This window comes from Chelonoidis abingdonii, chromosome 6 (genome assembly GCF_003597395.2).
Source record: "Chelonoidis abingdonii isolate Lonesome George chromosome 6, CheloAbing_2.0, whole genome shotgun sequence".
Classification (NCBI taxonomy): Eukaryota; Metazoa; Chordata; order Testudines; family Testudinidae; genus Chelonoidis; species Chelonoidis abingdonii.
Genome location: NC_133774.1, coordinates 78,950,520 through 78,967,427, shown reverse-complemented (window position 1 = coordinate 78,967,427; position 16,908 = coordinate 78,950,520). Strand labels below are relative to the sequence as shown.

Below are 16,908 nucleotides of genomic sequence, written 5' to 3'. Positions count from 1 at the left end.
CATGGGATGTACCATCGACAGATAGCTGAGGTGGCTGACATTGGGAAATCCTACCAGTGGCTGGAAAGGGCTGGACTAAAAGACAGCACTGAGGCACTGATCATAGCAGCACAGGAACAGGCACTGGGCACCAGATCCATTGAAGCAGGGGTCTACCACACTAGAGAGGACCCAAGGTGCAGACTGTGCAGAGAGGCCTCAGAGACAGTCCAACACATAGTGGCAGTTTAGTTTACTAAAAGATTGTCTACCAACGTGGTTTTTGAGTGAGATCCAGAAGTACATATTGATCTGGGGAGAGTGTCTGGTTCTTTGGAACTGGAAGAACCCAATATATGTGATTTGTGGTTTTAATAATAATTTATCACAGAAGTCTGTTTTTTCTGGGTGGTGTATGAGGGGTTAGAGGGCCTGAAGCGGACTATCTGTGGCTCCATAATAGCTAGTACAGCATTTTGGAAGCACACATCTGTTACTGACTTGGTGAAATCTTACAAGAATATACCACCAGTTTGGGGTGCTTGCCCTGTTTTCTGGCAGTCTGAACTGAGATTGGCACTCTGAGCTGTGTCCCATACTAGGCAGCGTGACAGCAGGAGTCAAATCCAAGCCAATGGGTTGATACTGAAACTTTACTTACATAAATAATCTCATTGAAATGAATGGGACTACTCAGATAAAAAACAGATTACTCATATTGCAGAAAAAGGTCCCAAATATGAACTCTGAACTCACAAAAGGCACTCAACAATCTACAAGATACAGCTTCTTCAAGAGAGCATACATTTTCTGTTTTAAATGTTGGAAAAACATCAAAGACATGAGACAGAAATGATCAGAATAAAATTAAGGACAAAACACTGAACCAAGTAAAGAAAGAATTATAGTACCTATGAAGATATGAATGGGAAAGAAGTTAAGTTAGAAGCAAAATCGAGACCAATCAATAATAAAATAAAGCATGCATAATACAGTGGGAACTATCCCACTGATATACTTTGAGCAATTAATGTACAATGCTTCATGTTTAAATTGGACAGCTAGTAAGTGTTTCATTGTAATTTTTACAGTCTACAAAAATATTTTCTTAAACAAGCCTACCAAAAATATCTCTGAATACATTTGTTTTGAATACTGGTAATTTAATTATAATTCTAAACCCAGGTTAAAATAACACATCCATATACAAACTTTGTCAAACAAAGTTCTCTCTTGAAATCTGAGTGTGCAAAAACACTTCAACTGAACAAATCTATACTTTTGTCATTCTCGAGAACTGGACACAGACCGGAAAATATTGCTTAACAAAATAGGCTTAAAAGATACACACTTTCTTTCTCCACTTGCTATGAAATTTTAGTGCAACGGTCACTCTGAGTGAAAACTGCAACTCTTAAAAAAATACATATATCATGATAATTGTGATTTCAGATTGAATTTATGACATTGCAAGTAAAACTCAAAAGTTGCATTCATAAAGTGATATTCTCAAATCAAAAGCAAGCAACCTTGCTTTCCATCCTTCATAAACCTTTATAACCTGTCAGTAAGTCTTAATAATATAAATTAATATTTATTATTAACTTATCTACATTTTCTAAGCTACTTTATATATCAGTGTCAATGCAGCACATTCATAAACAGGAACTCTCAAGAGCTTCAAAATATCACTAAAAATAAAATTAATGGGTAAATATCTGCAACTTGCATTTAGAGATTAATATTAATAAATTGTGAATGTGTATTTTTCAGATTTTATCAATTATTTTCCACTGACTCGTGGCTGTTGGCAGGAATGAACAACACATTTATAGTACGTTTTGAGGATGCTCAGAATTCACAAACACACACACTATATATGGATATACAGTGGATGCTACTTAATAGCAATCCTGATATTAAAACTTCTGGTTAACAGGAACATTTTGCTGGGAACCAATCTCATGCCATTGACTTTAACGTTAATGGGATTCTAATATTGGCAACAGGCTTGCTGCTTATTAACAGCTTTTTGGCCTGTGTGCCCTGGCTACAACCCCCTAAACCTGCCTATATCTGGGAGGGGAGGCTGAGGTCAGGACAGCCACAGGAAGGGCTGAGACTTTCCACAGTGAGCAGGGACACTGGGGCCCATAGGGCTGCAGGGTACTTCTCTGTGCCCACCTTGCTGAGCCCTGGCCTGGCCCTAGTGGCTTGGCCTTGGTGTGTCCCGGGCACTTCCTTCCTTGGCTGAAGCCCTGCACACCTTTGAATTTTAGCAACTTTTTGCTGAGAACAGAGAGGTTGCTAATAAGTGGAATTGACTGTATCCATCTCCTGTGCATATATAATAATGCTGAAGCTATATGTTATCATCTGTTTTTAATACTAAAACACCAAATAATTTATAATGCAGAACTATATGATATATACAGAACACTGCATCAATCATACACATATATTTGTGCTGTCCAACATTTCTGTAAATCCTCCATTAAACTCCGATTTGAGAGCGAACAAAAGACTTAAATGGATCAAGTCATGGTTGCTTGGAACACTGAAAAAGGAACATAAAATGCTGTACTATTTCATGTCAATATTATCTGTAGTTCACTTCATTATTTCAAAGATTACTAGCAACTGAAATACAGTGAGCTCCACATAAAAGCCACTGCTTATTCCTTTTCCTTAATACGGAAGGCAAGCTACTAGATGGTAATCAGGAGATCAACTTACAGTGCTCCTAAATTATCTGACAAACTGTATCCTGTTAATATAAGCAATGAAACAATAGAAGCTTGTGTGAATATTTAAAAGTACAGTCAAAAAATGCAGAGGAAATTAACTGTTTGAACGCTAAAGGATTCTTGATTCACATTTATAATTTCCAAAATTAGTATGATTCTACCATAAGCCATTACTCTTTACATCAAACATTACTTGTTCTAGATGAAATACAACATATTGTAAAGTGTCATTTACACCATGCCTCCTGAATGGTTGATGAACGTACATAACCCATGCCCAGCCCTCTGGGACAGGAGCTGCCAATGCCGGGTGGGATTTCTCGCCAATTCCCTACCCTCGGCCTCATCCTTCAGCACCCTCCATTATGCTTGTGGGTATACTGATGTAGTGAAAACTACATTATTTGCTGACCTTTCTGTGACTTAGTGTTTTTTCCCCACGCACCTAAAAAATTCCATGCCAAAACTGTTGCCTTAACAATGTAAAAAGTTCAGGTAAATACTGTAATTATAGCTGAAATGTTTTGAAAATGATGATTTAATTAATAAAAGGTCTGTTTCTGTCTGTCTTCCCAACATTAGACAATGTCCTTATCCAGAAATTCTCTTACTGACCATAAATCAGATCTAGAAGTCTCCTTAGATACCTTTTACATTGTGGAATAGATATTTGAACTAGAACTTTTATTTTAACTGATTCAATAATTAAGATATCTTTGCTCAATTCATGTTGAATACAAATAGCTACTGTTGAGGCATGGATTGGTTGGGGATTTTTTTAAGGTCACAGAGAGGTACCTCTGAAACATTTCCCTAAATCTTGCATTGTGTTTTCTAAATTCCCGGAGCCAAATTAAATAATCATACATTAGAATTTCAATGTTTTGTAAACCTGCAATGGTTTGTGTGATTATTTTTTAAAATATCTTGGGAACAGAATTAATGCCAAATGCCATTCACTTACAATTGCAACATTAAAACAGTGATTTAAAAGTTATTAATTTAGAATTTAACTTATCTAAATTTGCTTGCCAAAAATGCATGTCCTATATCAATACTGAGATGATTTTTGCTTCATATTACCATTAATTATTAATTTAAAATAATGTCTCTCCTAATAACATATCTCCAGGTGTTACAGTATCTCCCAAATTTATCCATAATTTGTGTAAAATCATCTGTATCTCCTTGCTCGCATGTAAAAGCACTGCATGTCAGCAACACTGCTGGAACCAGTCTCTTTTCATATTGTCCCATCTGTTGTATCATCTTCCTTTCCCTGTCTTGCCATGTTATTACCAATTCCTCTCCTTTTGCATACTCCATTTTCTGACTTGAACAACCTATTCCATTATAGTCTGCCAGCTCTGCCATCTGCAAAATGAAAATTACAGGCGTCATCTGTAAGTATCATTTGGCAAACCCTAATAAACAAAGGAAAAAGAGAAACACACCATTGCATTGCAAGTTTCAAGTGAAACTTACTAATGATGCTAGTAAGATTTACTTGCAGTGTGGTCAAAAGCATTTGTGAGAAGCTTGCAGTACACAAGAACGGAGGCACATTATAAAGGTTGTAAATCTATGCATATCATGGCCTTGGAGCCCCTCTCCCCCCCCCCCAAAAAAAAGCAAAAAGAAAGAAAAAAAAACACCATAACCCCAAACCATCCATGACTGTTAGGGCTTTTTTTAAATCTTTGTCACTTAGACCTACCCACTACCCAGTGAGATTGCTCGATTAACTTCTACAAATTTGACTCTATATGTCCAAAGTAATTAAATATTATTAAAAAGTATTAAACAATGTATTTCAAAGTAAAATATATCTACATTTTCTCATAATTTCCAAAACAATTATATATTATAGGCAATAATATATGCTATGACTTTTTCTTCATTTTAGTATATTTTAAATGATGACAGTCATTTTCTGTCATGATAAACAAATGACCAGCCTTATACATCACCTTCTATAAGAGGGATGTGTATGAGTTTGCTGGAGTGCTTAAAAGTTAAATACTGTTATTTTCAGTTAATTTTATGACCACCAAAAATAATAAATGAGATAGATAAATAATGAGATAGTTTCTGCACTCAGTAAAAGTCTGGAACTAGGGATGTAAATAGGGTTTAAAAATGGTAACCGTTTACCTATTAAAATTCTATTGGTTAAACAGTTAACCATTAAGGAGTTGTGCCGGTCCTGCGCCTGGCAGCCAGGATGCCGGGCATGGGGCAGAGTAGCAGAATCCTGAGCGCAGAGCAGCAGCAGAGTTTAAACGACTGTTTAAACCAGTTAACTGGTTAAACTTTTACATCCTTATCTGGAATAATTCCACTGACCTCTCTGGAATTACTCCAGAATCACACCTATATAACTGAAATCAGAACGTGGCCTTCTGTAATCACAGTTCACCTGAAATTTTTAATTACATTAACGAGAAAGAGAATGTAACTTGTACTTCTGCAGCTACAGTATACTGGCTTTATAGTGTTGCTAATGTTAAAAACAAACACACACATTTGTTTTGAGCAGGCAGCAGACATGACTTAAATAAAATAATAATCATTTGTACTTTTTGCCTTCTATTAGAGAATCTCAAAACAATTTTTTTTTTAAATTTCTTTAGAAGAACTTTGTCTACGTTTTGAAGTCAAACAGTAGAAAGTTCGAAAATGGCTGAATTCATGCTGTGCGTGCTTTCTGATTTCAGCCCCTTGCGCATATACATTAAGATACAGTCTTAATTACACATCACATGCTATTTTTTCCACAGGACCCCTGCCTCATTCAGTCACAAGCAGGCGAGTACTCAGGGAATAGAGCCACTGTACAGAAATGTTTCTCCTCATCCTTCAAGCAGCAGCCCCTGCCTCATTTACTGCACCCCATCCATCTGTAGCAATGAATGCAAAATAATTCACTTCCTCATTGCCTTTATTAGTGTCCTCACTATAATATCTAAATACCTTACAAGCATTAATGAATTTATTTCCACTACAAAATAGAAGGGGATTATAAGTCTCATTTTACAAATGGAGGAACTGAGATAAAGAGACAAAGGAATCACTGTCAGACACAGATCACAACTCAGGACATCACGACTCCCCATCTTCTGCCCATATCACCAGACATGCACTTAACCACTGCCAGAGGTACTGGGCACCCACTGACTTTAGATGGATGCTCAGCAGCACTTCTGTCCATGATAGGACCTTCCCTTTTATCCCATGTTAGCTTACAATTTTGCCCACCACCCAACCCTGATTCATTATAAGAGCATTGTGCAGCCTGTGCACTGAAAGAGGCAGATTGAAGACTGTACTGCAATGTATACACACAAGGGGTCTGAATTATGGGACCACAGGTTTAATTCTGGCATTTCCTATCTTTCCAGTATTTGACTCTGTAACCTAAATGACAGCATTTTAAAAATTCTGTATGTGATCTCCTAGTAGTTTTTTAAAAAAGCAAAAGATAAAAAAAATGCAACTGTAACAACAGTTCCATGTATAAAATTTGTTCCCTTAACCTTAGCATGACTTGAAATATAGGACTAACTACATTAGCTGGCAGCAAAAGGCCATTCCCCCAAGGGGGTGGGGTAGAATGGGTTGCTGAGGTGACTTACTCAGTCTGGGAGGGGAGCCTGGCCAGGCCATATCTCTTCCCTTGTTCCAGGAAGTGGGGGACCTTCTTACCCACCTAGCACTTTCAGAGGGAAAGATTGTTGGGGGGAGCCCAGCCCAGTTCTTTCTCCTCCACTCTATCTATCTTATTTATCTAGGGTACTTACATGATCTCCATTACTGTAGTACATCTGAGTATCTGACAACCTTCAATGCATTTACCCTCACAACACTCCTATGAGGAAGAGGAATGCTATATCTCTATTTCACAAATGGGGAACAGAGGTACAGAGAGAGAGGCTGAGGGACAAATTTAAAAAGGAGTTTTGGCACCTAGAGATGCAGATAGATGTTCAGTGGCCTAACCTACTTAGGCACTATTGAAAACCCCAGTAGATGCTTATCTACACATTTACGCACCTAAATACCTTTGTAAATCTGGCCATAAGAGATTTGACCAAGATTACAAAGGAAATCTGTAGCAGAGCAGGAAACTGAATGTAGGTCCACAAAGTACCAGGCTGTTGCCCTAACTATGGACCATCTCCAACTCTTTACAACTTCTTCCTGGGGAGACTGTCTTGCTTCCAAGGATCTCAGTGCATGCTGCCGCTGCTGCAGGGGCCTGGACTTTCATTTCAATGTTCATATTCAGTTATTATTTTGACATGCTGCCAAAATTCTGGTGACAATGCAACAGAAATAAAATAGCAATTTTCAAAACTTTATACATCAGCCAAACTTGAATGGAACTTCATGGGCCAAAGAAGGACTTTGTTCAAGAGATATATTTCATGGGCCAAAGAAAGACCTCAGTGCTTTGTTCCTGCTGAATTTCAACGATCCAAACTGCAAACAATGGAGGTGTTAGAGCTTTTCAAGACAGTGTTGCAACAGTTATTGCTAACGAAAAGTGTTAGACAACTATGTGTTAGGTCTCTATCAGCTCCCCACACTGGAAACAGATGTTGCTATTAGCACCCTTTACAATGAGTAAATTGAGCACACTGGTCACGTTTTCTCCATTTTACTAATGGGTAAACTGAGGCAGAAAGATTTACTTAACATCAAAGAGTCAGAGCCAGCATTAGGACTCCTTGCTCCTAGTTAATCTACTAAACAGTGCTGTTATTTTTCCTTGAGCAGCAGGTAATGACAGCATTAAGGTATTATTTTTACAATCACTTTTTTTTAACCACAACTGCAATTTGAATAATGGAATTTATTTCTATTTAATCATTTATCTAAAGCAGTGGGTCTCAAACTTTTTCACTGGTGACTCCTTTCACATCACAAGTCTCGGAGTGTGACCCCCCCCCCAATTAATTAAACATGTTTTTTTATCTATTTAACACCATTATAAATGCTGGAGGCAAGCGGGGTTTGGGGTGGAGGTTGACAGCCTGAGAACCCCTGAACTAAACAGAATATTTTTATCTTGGCATATAAACAAGCTGTGACATTCCACCAGCCTGAAAAGCTCAGCTTCACCTTCTGTCACCAAAGCATGTGTTATTTCACAGAAACACATTTTGTTGCATCCTATTTCTTAATTTTTGATTTATCACCATAGTCTTTGCATAATATATTTTTGTGGCTCATGGAACATTTACACAAGCTCACTTTTTTTCCGTTTCATCCTCATCCTTAGAAACTAAGGTTTCTGCCTTAACTTTCTTAAATTATATTTGGTTGGTTTTTTTTAAATGGATGGAAGGACAAACATATTTCCATTACAAATACCTCCATATCAAATTTTGGTGTATGACCTATTAATGTCAAATATTATTGCCATAAAGAAGTGTCTTAAATAGCAGCATAGCTAAATACCATATTTTTGAACAAAATACCAGTGTTAAGAATATGGGACACTTTAATAATAGAGAATTTGACTGACAACAAAAAAACACAAGTCAGCTCTTTATAATGTGGGTCTCTTTCCTGATATATGCAAAAAGATAACAAACATTTCTATAAAATGAGATAAATACAGGTTCTTTCAGTGTAGTTGAAGTCACTGCTTTAGTCAAGACCATGTGTTGATGTTTCCTCATAAACAGCCACATAATTGCCCTTTTTGAAACTGCTGCATAATTGTACTCCAGGTTCTAAACTTTTACGTAAAAAAAGTCTCTAGCCCTTATGGTTTGAAGAAAAATTTCCATAGAGGAATCAAATATACACTGACACAGCTTTCAAAGGCTGTAGGGAGCATGATGCAATAATACTATGTCCTTGTCTACACTGCCACTTTACAGCGCTGCAACTTTCTCGCTCCGCAGTATGAAAAAATACCCCGAGTGCTGCAAGTTGCAGCGCTGTAAAGTGGCAGTGTAGACAGTGCACCAGCGCTGAGAGCTCTGCTGGTAGCTACTTCCCTCATGGAGGTGGGTTTTTTATAGCGCTAGGAGAGCTGGTGCCATGACTACATAGACGTGTTAAAGCGCTGCCATGGCAGCACTTTAATGTTGCTAGTGAAGACATGCCCTAAGAGAGATGTGAAATGTTCCCATTCAGCTTCATTGGGTGTTAACTCAGAAGCCTAAATGATAATGTAAAAAGCCACACTAGTACCAACTATTGCAATGCTGATAATTTTAGTAGAAATATCAAACCATCAGTAAAATGCTTATCCATCCCTGTTGGATGCAGTGGCAGAGCCTGGAACAGTATACTGTGGGGCAGCTAGCTGCTGGCAGAGGCTTCTGAATTCATGACTTCTCACTCCAAACTTATTTTTGCATTGTCCTAAAACTGGGAAGAAAATAGAGCTACCCAAAGCCTCTGCTGCATCATGGGTACCAAAACCTCTCTCTCATGCCTCCTTAGATGCCAAAAACCTCAACAGCTGTCACAGTCTACAATATCTCCCCCAGACCCAAAGCTTTATTTAATAACTAATACCAAATATTTTTTTAATTTACTTGAATTCACCACAGACTTTTTTAGTTCCCCTCACCAAAGAATCCCATAATCCAGAAACCACTACTGCAGATTTTAAATCCACCTTTCTACAAACTACTACCTTGACTTTATGGTATTGAGGAATGGGACTACAATCCTGTGGACTGAGGATACCAGCTGGCTTGGTGAACAGAAAGCCTCATTCCTGTACATCTTATTTCAGTTGGGAAAACATGCGACTAAAGGAATTTATGCATGTTTAAAATTAAGCACATGCTCCAGTGCTTTGCTGAATAGAGACTTGAGGGTTTAAGTGCTTTGCTGAGTCACAGCCAAAATGCACACCAAAGGTGCAGTGCTCAAGCATGCTTGTCTAACTTATATGTATGTTCAAAAGTGAACTGCAGGTGCACAGAAGCCCTTGTCTCAGTTCTTACTCCCTGGTAAACGGTTATGGGAGAACTCCCGTAGCACTATTAAGGGTACGTCTTCACTACCGGCCATATTGGCGGGTAGCAATCAATACGAGGATCGATATATCGCGTCTCATATATTGCGTCTAGATGAGACGCGATATATCGATCCCCGAACGCACTCCTGTCGACTCCGGAATTCCACCAACGCGAACGGCGGTAGTGGAGTCGACAGGAGGAGCCGCGGACATCGAGCCCGCGCCATGAGGACAGTAGGTAACTCGATCTAAGATACTTTGACTTCAGCTACATTATTCACGTAGCTGAAGTTGCATATCTTAGATAGATCCCCTCCCCTAGTGTAGACCAGCACTAAGGTCCACAGAAGTGGTTTGGAGAAGAGAAACCATGGAAGCTTGGAGGATGGTTTGAAGGGGCCCCTAGAGTAAGAAGAATCACTGATTTTAAATGAAAAGATCAGCGATGTAGATAGACTGCAGGTCAATTTATCCACAAATTGGGTACAACGTGGGAAATCACAGTACAAATTTCAATATACCATTTGCTAATACGCTAAGACCCTCAGGCACTACTTCTCGGTGGAGAATTGGTAGTTCATTATTTATGTCCATGTAATCTTTGGTTTATTCTAATGAGAATACCAGTTTCAAGGTGCCAATTTTGATGTGAAAAATCTATCTGCTTGGAATTAAACTGACACCACCAATGCTTTTCACATGGCTACTGAATGGTTATGAGACAACTACTGCTTTTGGTAATCATGGACAAAAGTTAGATTTATACTCATGACCAACAGGTATAAGACTTAGTAGCCTCATACTAATCCTTGAGATGGTCAGACCCCTGAAGATCTTATTTTCAAGAATCTTTTCATTAAAATTATTTGTAAACAGAGCCATCTTGCTTCCAGAAATTAACAAACAGCATCAACAAATTAGCAAAAGTACAACTTGATAGACTAACATTAAACAAATAGAGGCATATACACAGACTCTTATCCTATAATTAAGGCTCTGTGTTTGTCACGGAGGTCACAGAAGTCACAGATTCTGTGACCTCTGACTTCTTCAGTGGCCGGTGTGCCTGGCCCAGGGACTACCTGAACATCTCGGGCACCTGGTGAGCCAGGCGCACTGGCCGCTGCTGGGGCAGTCTCGGTTCCCCCAACCCTGCCCCTCAGCAACAGGAGTTTGGACGTGAGGGGGCTCAGGGCTGGGGTGTGGGGTAGTGCTTACCTGGTGGCGGCTCCCTGGAAGGGAGACAGGAACTCCCCTCCCTCAGCTTCTAGCTTCATGTGCTGCCTCCGTCCCCGCAGCTCCCATTGGCTGCGTACCCAGCCAATGGGAGCTGCAGAACTGGGGCTTGGGCTGAAAGGAGGCAGCACATGAAGCTAGGAGCTGGTGTCGCCACTTTCCAGAAGCCAGGTAGGGAGCCTTCCCCTGCCCTACCAACCCCTCCCTAGCACCCAAGCTCCCCCCGCAACCCCGGGCTGCACTCCCCTCCCCAGCACCTGCGGGGAGATAAGACTTATTAACAGGGGGCAATTACAAAGGTAGGCCAATTTGTGGGGCTAGCCACTTTGCCAGTGTCTTTCTAATAGCCAGAATGTTAAACCATCAATTACCCTCATCATATTATAATTTAAAAGTCAGTTCCCCTTTTCCTAAGGATCTCTTAATATGCTGTGCACAGGTAACAAAAAGTATACAGAGAAAAAAATAACAAACAACCTTCATGTAGTTTATGCCAACCAAATTACTTTACTCAAATATTTCATCCTGATGCTATGTAACACAGGTCCTATACAACAGAATACTCAATAGCTGATTCTCTCGCCCCTCTTCTTCTACTGAACTGCCAACCTTTCCCTGTTACACTGTCTCTGTTGATTGACTCCTATTATCAGAATGCCTATTTATTCAAACATATTGAGCACTAACCAAGAAGTCCAGGTTATCGCAATTCTACTGTAGCTAGGCGAAAACATGCACCATGTTCAAAGATATAGTATAAACTCAAATTTGTTTTTTTACTAGACGTAAAATGCATTTACATCTCATTTTTAATCTATTTTAAGTAAAAATAAATCAAATAATGGTGTTAAGCATACACCCATTTCCTGACTATTCCTTTCTGTAACACAAGAACAGTTTTTGCCCAGGTCCTAGCAACAAGCACAAATATTATATTGTATCCAGTGCTCAAAACATGAGTTTCCAAAATGATATGTTAGTACTCAGCTTAATTAAAGAACATGCTTTGAGAAGAATATCTGAATGTACGACAGCAGCAATAATAGCATTTGATTAAAGTTAGTCTAAATGTGTTTAGAATAACAATTTTCCCCTTTATATAGATAAAGAGAAGAGGCCAACAGTCTAGCATGGACAAGAAAACAACTAACATGAACCCATGTGAGAGAGGGGGAAATATTGATAAAGGAACAGTTCAGAATATCCTGTTTACATCTTAAAATTAAATATAGAAAAATAAAAAATGCTGTTAAAAACATAATAGTGTTGTTTACAAAACTATTTTGGTGCATTTACATACTTCTTAAACTGTTCTTTAAAAAAAAAAAAAAAACAAGAATAAGACGTGCATAGCAAAGCATGATCTCCGTACTAACCAACCTGTGAAAGTTGAAATGCATATCAGCTATTTTTGGTAACTGTAGCTTCTTTATATTGTATATCACTGGTAACTTTATACTTGAAGATGAAATTACAAGACAGATAAACAGCTGTGGAATTTCTACCAGAATATTTATGTGCCTGTTTCTCCCCACCAGCAAAGAACTCCTCTGTGACCCCAGGATCAATAGTGTATCTGATGCATGTATCCTATTTTAATAGTGACAACAGTCCTGTTGTTGCAGGACTATTCCCTTGTGTTTTTAATGATGCACCTGCTCCATGTGAACCATCCCTCACTCCTTTGATAAAGAAATACCTTGTATCTGGCAAACCACCACCATCACTGACTGGCTCCAAGCTCCCTTTACTATGTCAGTCTACTTGTTCACATTTCATTCAAGATACAACACTTCTCAAATACTCTTTGACATATTTTTCATCTTGACAGTGAAAATGATTATTTCATGCTGTGTTAAATATTTAAGTATTCTGAATTATATACAGCAAAAGTTGGTAGCTCTGGTTCATTATAAAGGCTTTATTAAAATAACTGCATGCCAGCAAGCAAGTCAGAGTAAAAATCAAAGGGATAGATTGTGCTTAGCTCTAATGCAGTCAGAGAGAGAACCAAGGTTCTTCCCTCCTTGTATGCCACCATGTTAGTGCCTCCTGGATCACTGCTCTGGATGCTCAGTGGATCACCCAAAATGTTCCTTCCTCTGGAGCAAATGGGGGAATGGGCAGCAAACTGAGCCATGGCTCCACTACACCCACCTTATACCGACCAGATCTGTCTGGAAGCATGAGGGGGTGGCTGCATCTCATAAAAGTGTGTTGCAAATTAGTTCTCCTCAAAGCACACAAAAGGAACCACAGCAAGCACTATCCCTCTAAAAGGTGCCTCTCTCGAGCACAGTGCCTCCTACTGGTCCATTTGATGAGATGCACCCACACACCGCTCCTTATACAGAGCTTCCTTTACCTTAAAGGCAAAATGCAGTCCAAGAAGCTAGGTCATACTCTGGCGATTTTTCCCCATTCCAGGAGAATCAATGATATCAAAGAGCAGACTCTTGTACAATTATTCCAAATGAGAGCATTACCTAATATCTAACTTACTTGCCACAAAGCCACAGCTGATATCAGCAGGGGTGCCCAAGTTGGAACCCACTCATTTAAGAAGACATCTAGCAGGAGATTCTTTGTGAGGGTCCCTCAGCTTTGGATCTTGCCCTCCACCATTCCCTCTTTCTGAACAGTTAGACTTTATAAACCTTCAGGGCATGCTGCAAGGCACATCTGTTTTCCCAAGCTCAAAGAGGCAGCGAAGACTTACTTGGCAATTCATAAAGATCTGAAATATGTTTTTAGTTGCTGGGTTACGACTGAGTTAATGATTGGGCAAAGAGGAGTAGAATGTCTGTATAGATCTATTACAAATGGCATTTTTCTAACTAAAAAGGATAATAATGAAAAAAATATATTTTCTCTATACATTGGGTTAAATACTGCTCAGTACTCAGCCTATTTACTCACGTATTCCTACTGACTTGATTTAGATCCTGTAAAGGTTTGCTAATGGACCTCATGCCATTGGACTGACCAGAGAAATACACATTTGCAGAATCATGCCTAACTGCACCAAGTGGAATTATTTTTATTTTCCAATTGAAGGATTTGATTCTGCTCCCACTGACTTCAAAGGAAGCAAGAGCCAGTACTGCCAACCCTAATGTTCAAAAATCATGAGTTAGGTCCCTCAAAAATCATGGCTTAAAAATCATGACATTTTAAAGACTAATAAAATGTGAGTTGTTTTTATTTGCCTTCTGTTTTTTGGAATCTTTAGGGTGCACTAGGATCATATTTCCAAGCTTTTCTTTGCAACCATATGGCTAGAAACTTAGGGCCTTTTACATGGTGGGGTAATATGCACTACAGGGGTGTGATTTTTGATTTCCACAGTGCACTAATGTGATACACATTAACTGGTCTATGTATGCCCTGCTGGTGCGCACTAAAGGTTCCCAGATAGTGTGCATTAACCGCCTCTGTTCCGAAGCCCTAACTCTCTCTCTCTATACACACACACACACACACACACACACACACACATATATATATAAAGCTCACAATCAACTGTCTCCGTGGGCTGAGGCTTTAAGTCAAACATCAAATATCATGAGCTGGCGACACTGAAATCAAGCCTTAGTATATTTCAGAGCCAATTTATATGCTAAGAGCTCTTACTCATCCACATTGTAGGAGTAAAAACAAGGACTCCCATTGATATCAGCTTGAGTAAACAGTTTGTAAATTTCAACCCTATGTTATTAGAATAGCCTTGAATTAATTTAACTGTAATCTAAGATGCAGTCCTTCTATCAGATAGATCTATAGTTACTGTTCTTAGAACGAAATAAATGCTATTTCCACTAATATTTCCTTACAGTATAAAAACAGCAAACTTCTCTTAAATTTTCTTTTAACTATCAATATGTATCAGTAGAACATGTACAGTGTTCAAAACCATTTTCCCACAAGGGATGTCCGGGCTCAGAACAGAACACAAATAAATTTGCATTTGCTTCAAATTTCACAGAAAATGATTTTCCCAGTGGCACTTTGGGAGAACCGACATTGTGCATATGCTTTAGCTCTAATTAAATCCCTCATATAAAACCCTAATTTTATTTGGAACACACAGCCCTGGGCTGGCTCCACTTTATAGGGGAGGGAAGAGGCTCTTTATTTCTGCTGTCATTCTCTTTCTTTACAGAGCTAAGTGCTTTTCTTCCTAGATAGATATCTGTCAGTCATATGCTGATAAGAAGTAAAGAGCTCTGTTGCTCCTTTTAAGAGGGAAACAACAGGGTACTCCTTTTTCACCAGTTATTCACAGGCAAGCCAAAAATGCCACAGAATAGACTGTTATATTTCAGGATTTAGTTCAAGGAACACTGAAAATTGCCAACAATAGTTATTTCTGAAACCTATTTCTTCTCTGCAAGCAGAGTTCAGCAAAGAATGCTAGCATTTCCTGTGGAAATTGTGTGGCTGCCAGTAATGTCCTCCTAATTTTTCTTCTCCCTTTTCATTGTTTTATTTTGTATTTAAAATAAACACAAACTGGAATTTCAGCAACAGCCACAATAACCCTTTACCTCACTTACCACCTGCAGATGAAAGTCATCAGGAGAGGAAAGCAAAGGAGCCACATTTCAGCAAGCAGCAAAACCAAAGCACACTGTAACCCAGCAAGAGAGGTGGCTGAGGATGTCCAAGTCTTGAATGCTGGATTTTGGGGCACGGGGGGAGAGGGGTTAGCAGGCACTTCCCACACTATCCTATTGTGCATTCGTTTCACCCCACCCTCCCCCTGTATGCGATGCTGCCTTTATCCTGTGCCCGCTTTGCACGAAGTGGCTCGTTAAAGGGAAGACACAATGAACGCCAATACTAGACAGGATGACAGCCAAGCGGGGAAGAACATCGATTCCCCATACAGTAGCGGTGGAAGCTGCTGCCTCTTGTGTGTCAACCATCTCCCTGCTAAAAACAACTGCTTGGCTGCAGCGTTACTATAGAGACACCGGCTCCGTCCTAACCCCTGCCTGGCGAGGCGCTGCTCTCCCGGAGACCAACAGCGCCGTCCCCTGCCTGCGCTGCCGGCAGGGATGCGATGCCCGGAATCCCCCTCTCCGTGCACGGCGGCGAGGGAAGGGGGGTGGGGCCCCCAATGCAAACTTGGAGCCGCAGCCTGCGCTGCCCCGGGGGCTCTGCCTGGCCCAGGCTCGAGGGAACTTTCACTCACTCACCTCGGGGCTCTGCTGGCCAAAGTGCTGCTGCTCCGCGGGGCCGCTGCTCAGACTCCGGCAGAACGCGGCCCGGGCGAGCTCGGGGATGCGGCCGCCCGCTGCTTGCGTCACAGTCACGCCGCGGCCATTCCCCACGCCGGGAATTCGGGGGGCTGGGGAGAACCGCCACGTGATGAGCGGGCGAGGCGCCGCCGGGCGGGGCGGAGACGCTGGAGGCTGCCCGTTGCGAGCCTGAGTGTCGGGAGAGCCCCACCCACTTCCCTGCCCTGCCGCTCGCAGCCCCACCGGCTGCCCGCCCCGTCTTCGCCCCCCGCACACGCTCGTGCTTCTTGGACGTTGTCCCTCACCCCCCTGACAGAGACCCGAGTGCAGCGCGGGGCACCCCGTTCCTACTCCATCCCCGCCGCAGGGGCCGTGCGGCTCCGCTGCCCCTAGGCACGGGGGAGAGTGGGGTTGAAACCGGGGACAAAGCCAGGAGGGGGTGCCGGGCGCTGCGTCCTTCACCACCCCCTCCGGCAGTTGCCCCCGCCCGAGCTGCTGGGGGGAGATTTCCGGGGTGTTTGTTTTTCTAGGGCTTGATGTCCCTCTTCTCAAGTGGATCAGTGATCGCTCCTTGAGGGGGTCAGCTGGGGTGAGGGCTGAGCAGAAAACCTGCCTGCCTTCGGGACCATGCCGCCTGGCCCGGGTCCTCCAGCACGGAAAGAACGGGAAGGGCCAGGCGCGTGCCCTTGTGCTGCTCACGGAATTCCTTCGGGGG

General features: G+C 41.0%; 1 protein-coding gene across 3 annotated transcripts in view; it reads right to left on the bottom strand.

The window, feature by feature from the left end:
• The window catches only part of SNCAIP (synuclein alpha interacting protein), a 117,666-nt gene extending 101,356 nt beyond the window's left edge, over positions 1 to 16,310 (bottom strand). For 2 of the 3 annotated variants that reach the window (XM_032790777.2, XM_032790779.2), the window contains exon 1: positions 16,152 to 16,310. The gene's annotated coding sequence lies outside the window, so the exon portion shown is untranslated. Of the gene's footprint in view, positions 1 to 15,506; positions 15,708 to 16,151 lie in introns of those variants that run through there. The other variant, XM_032790778.2, reaches the window with a different exon arrangement.
• Between the last annotated feature and the right edge of the window lie 598 nt (positions 16,311 to 16,908).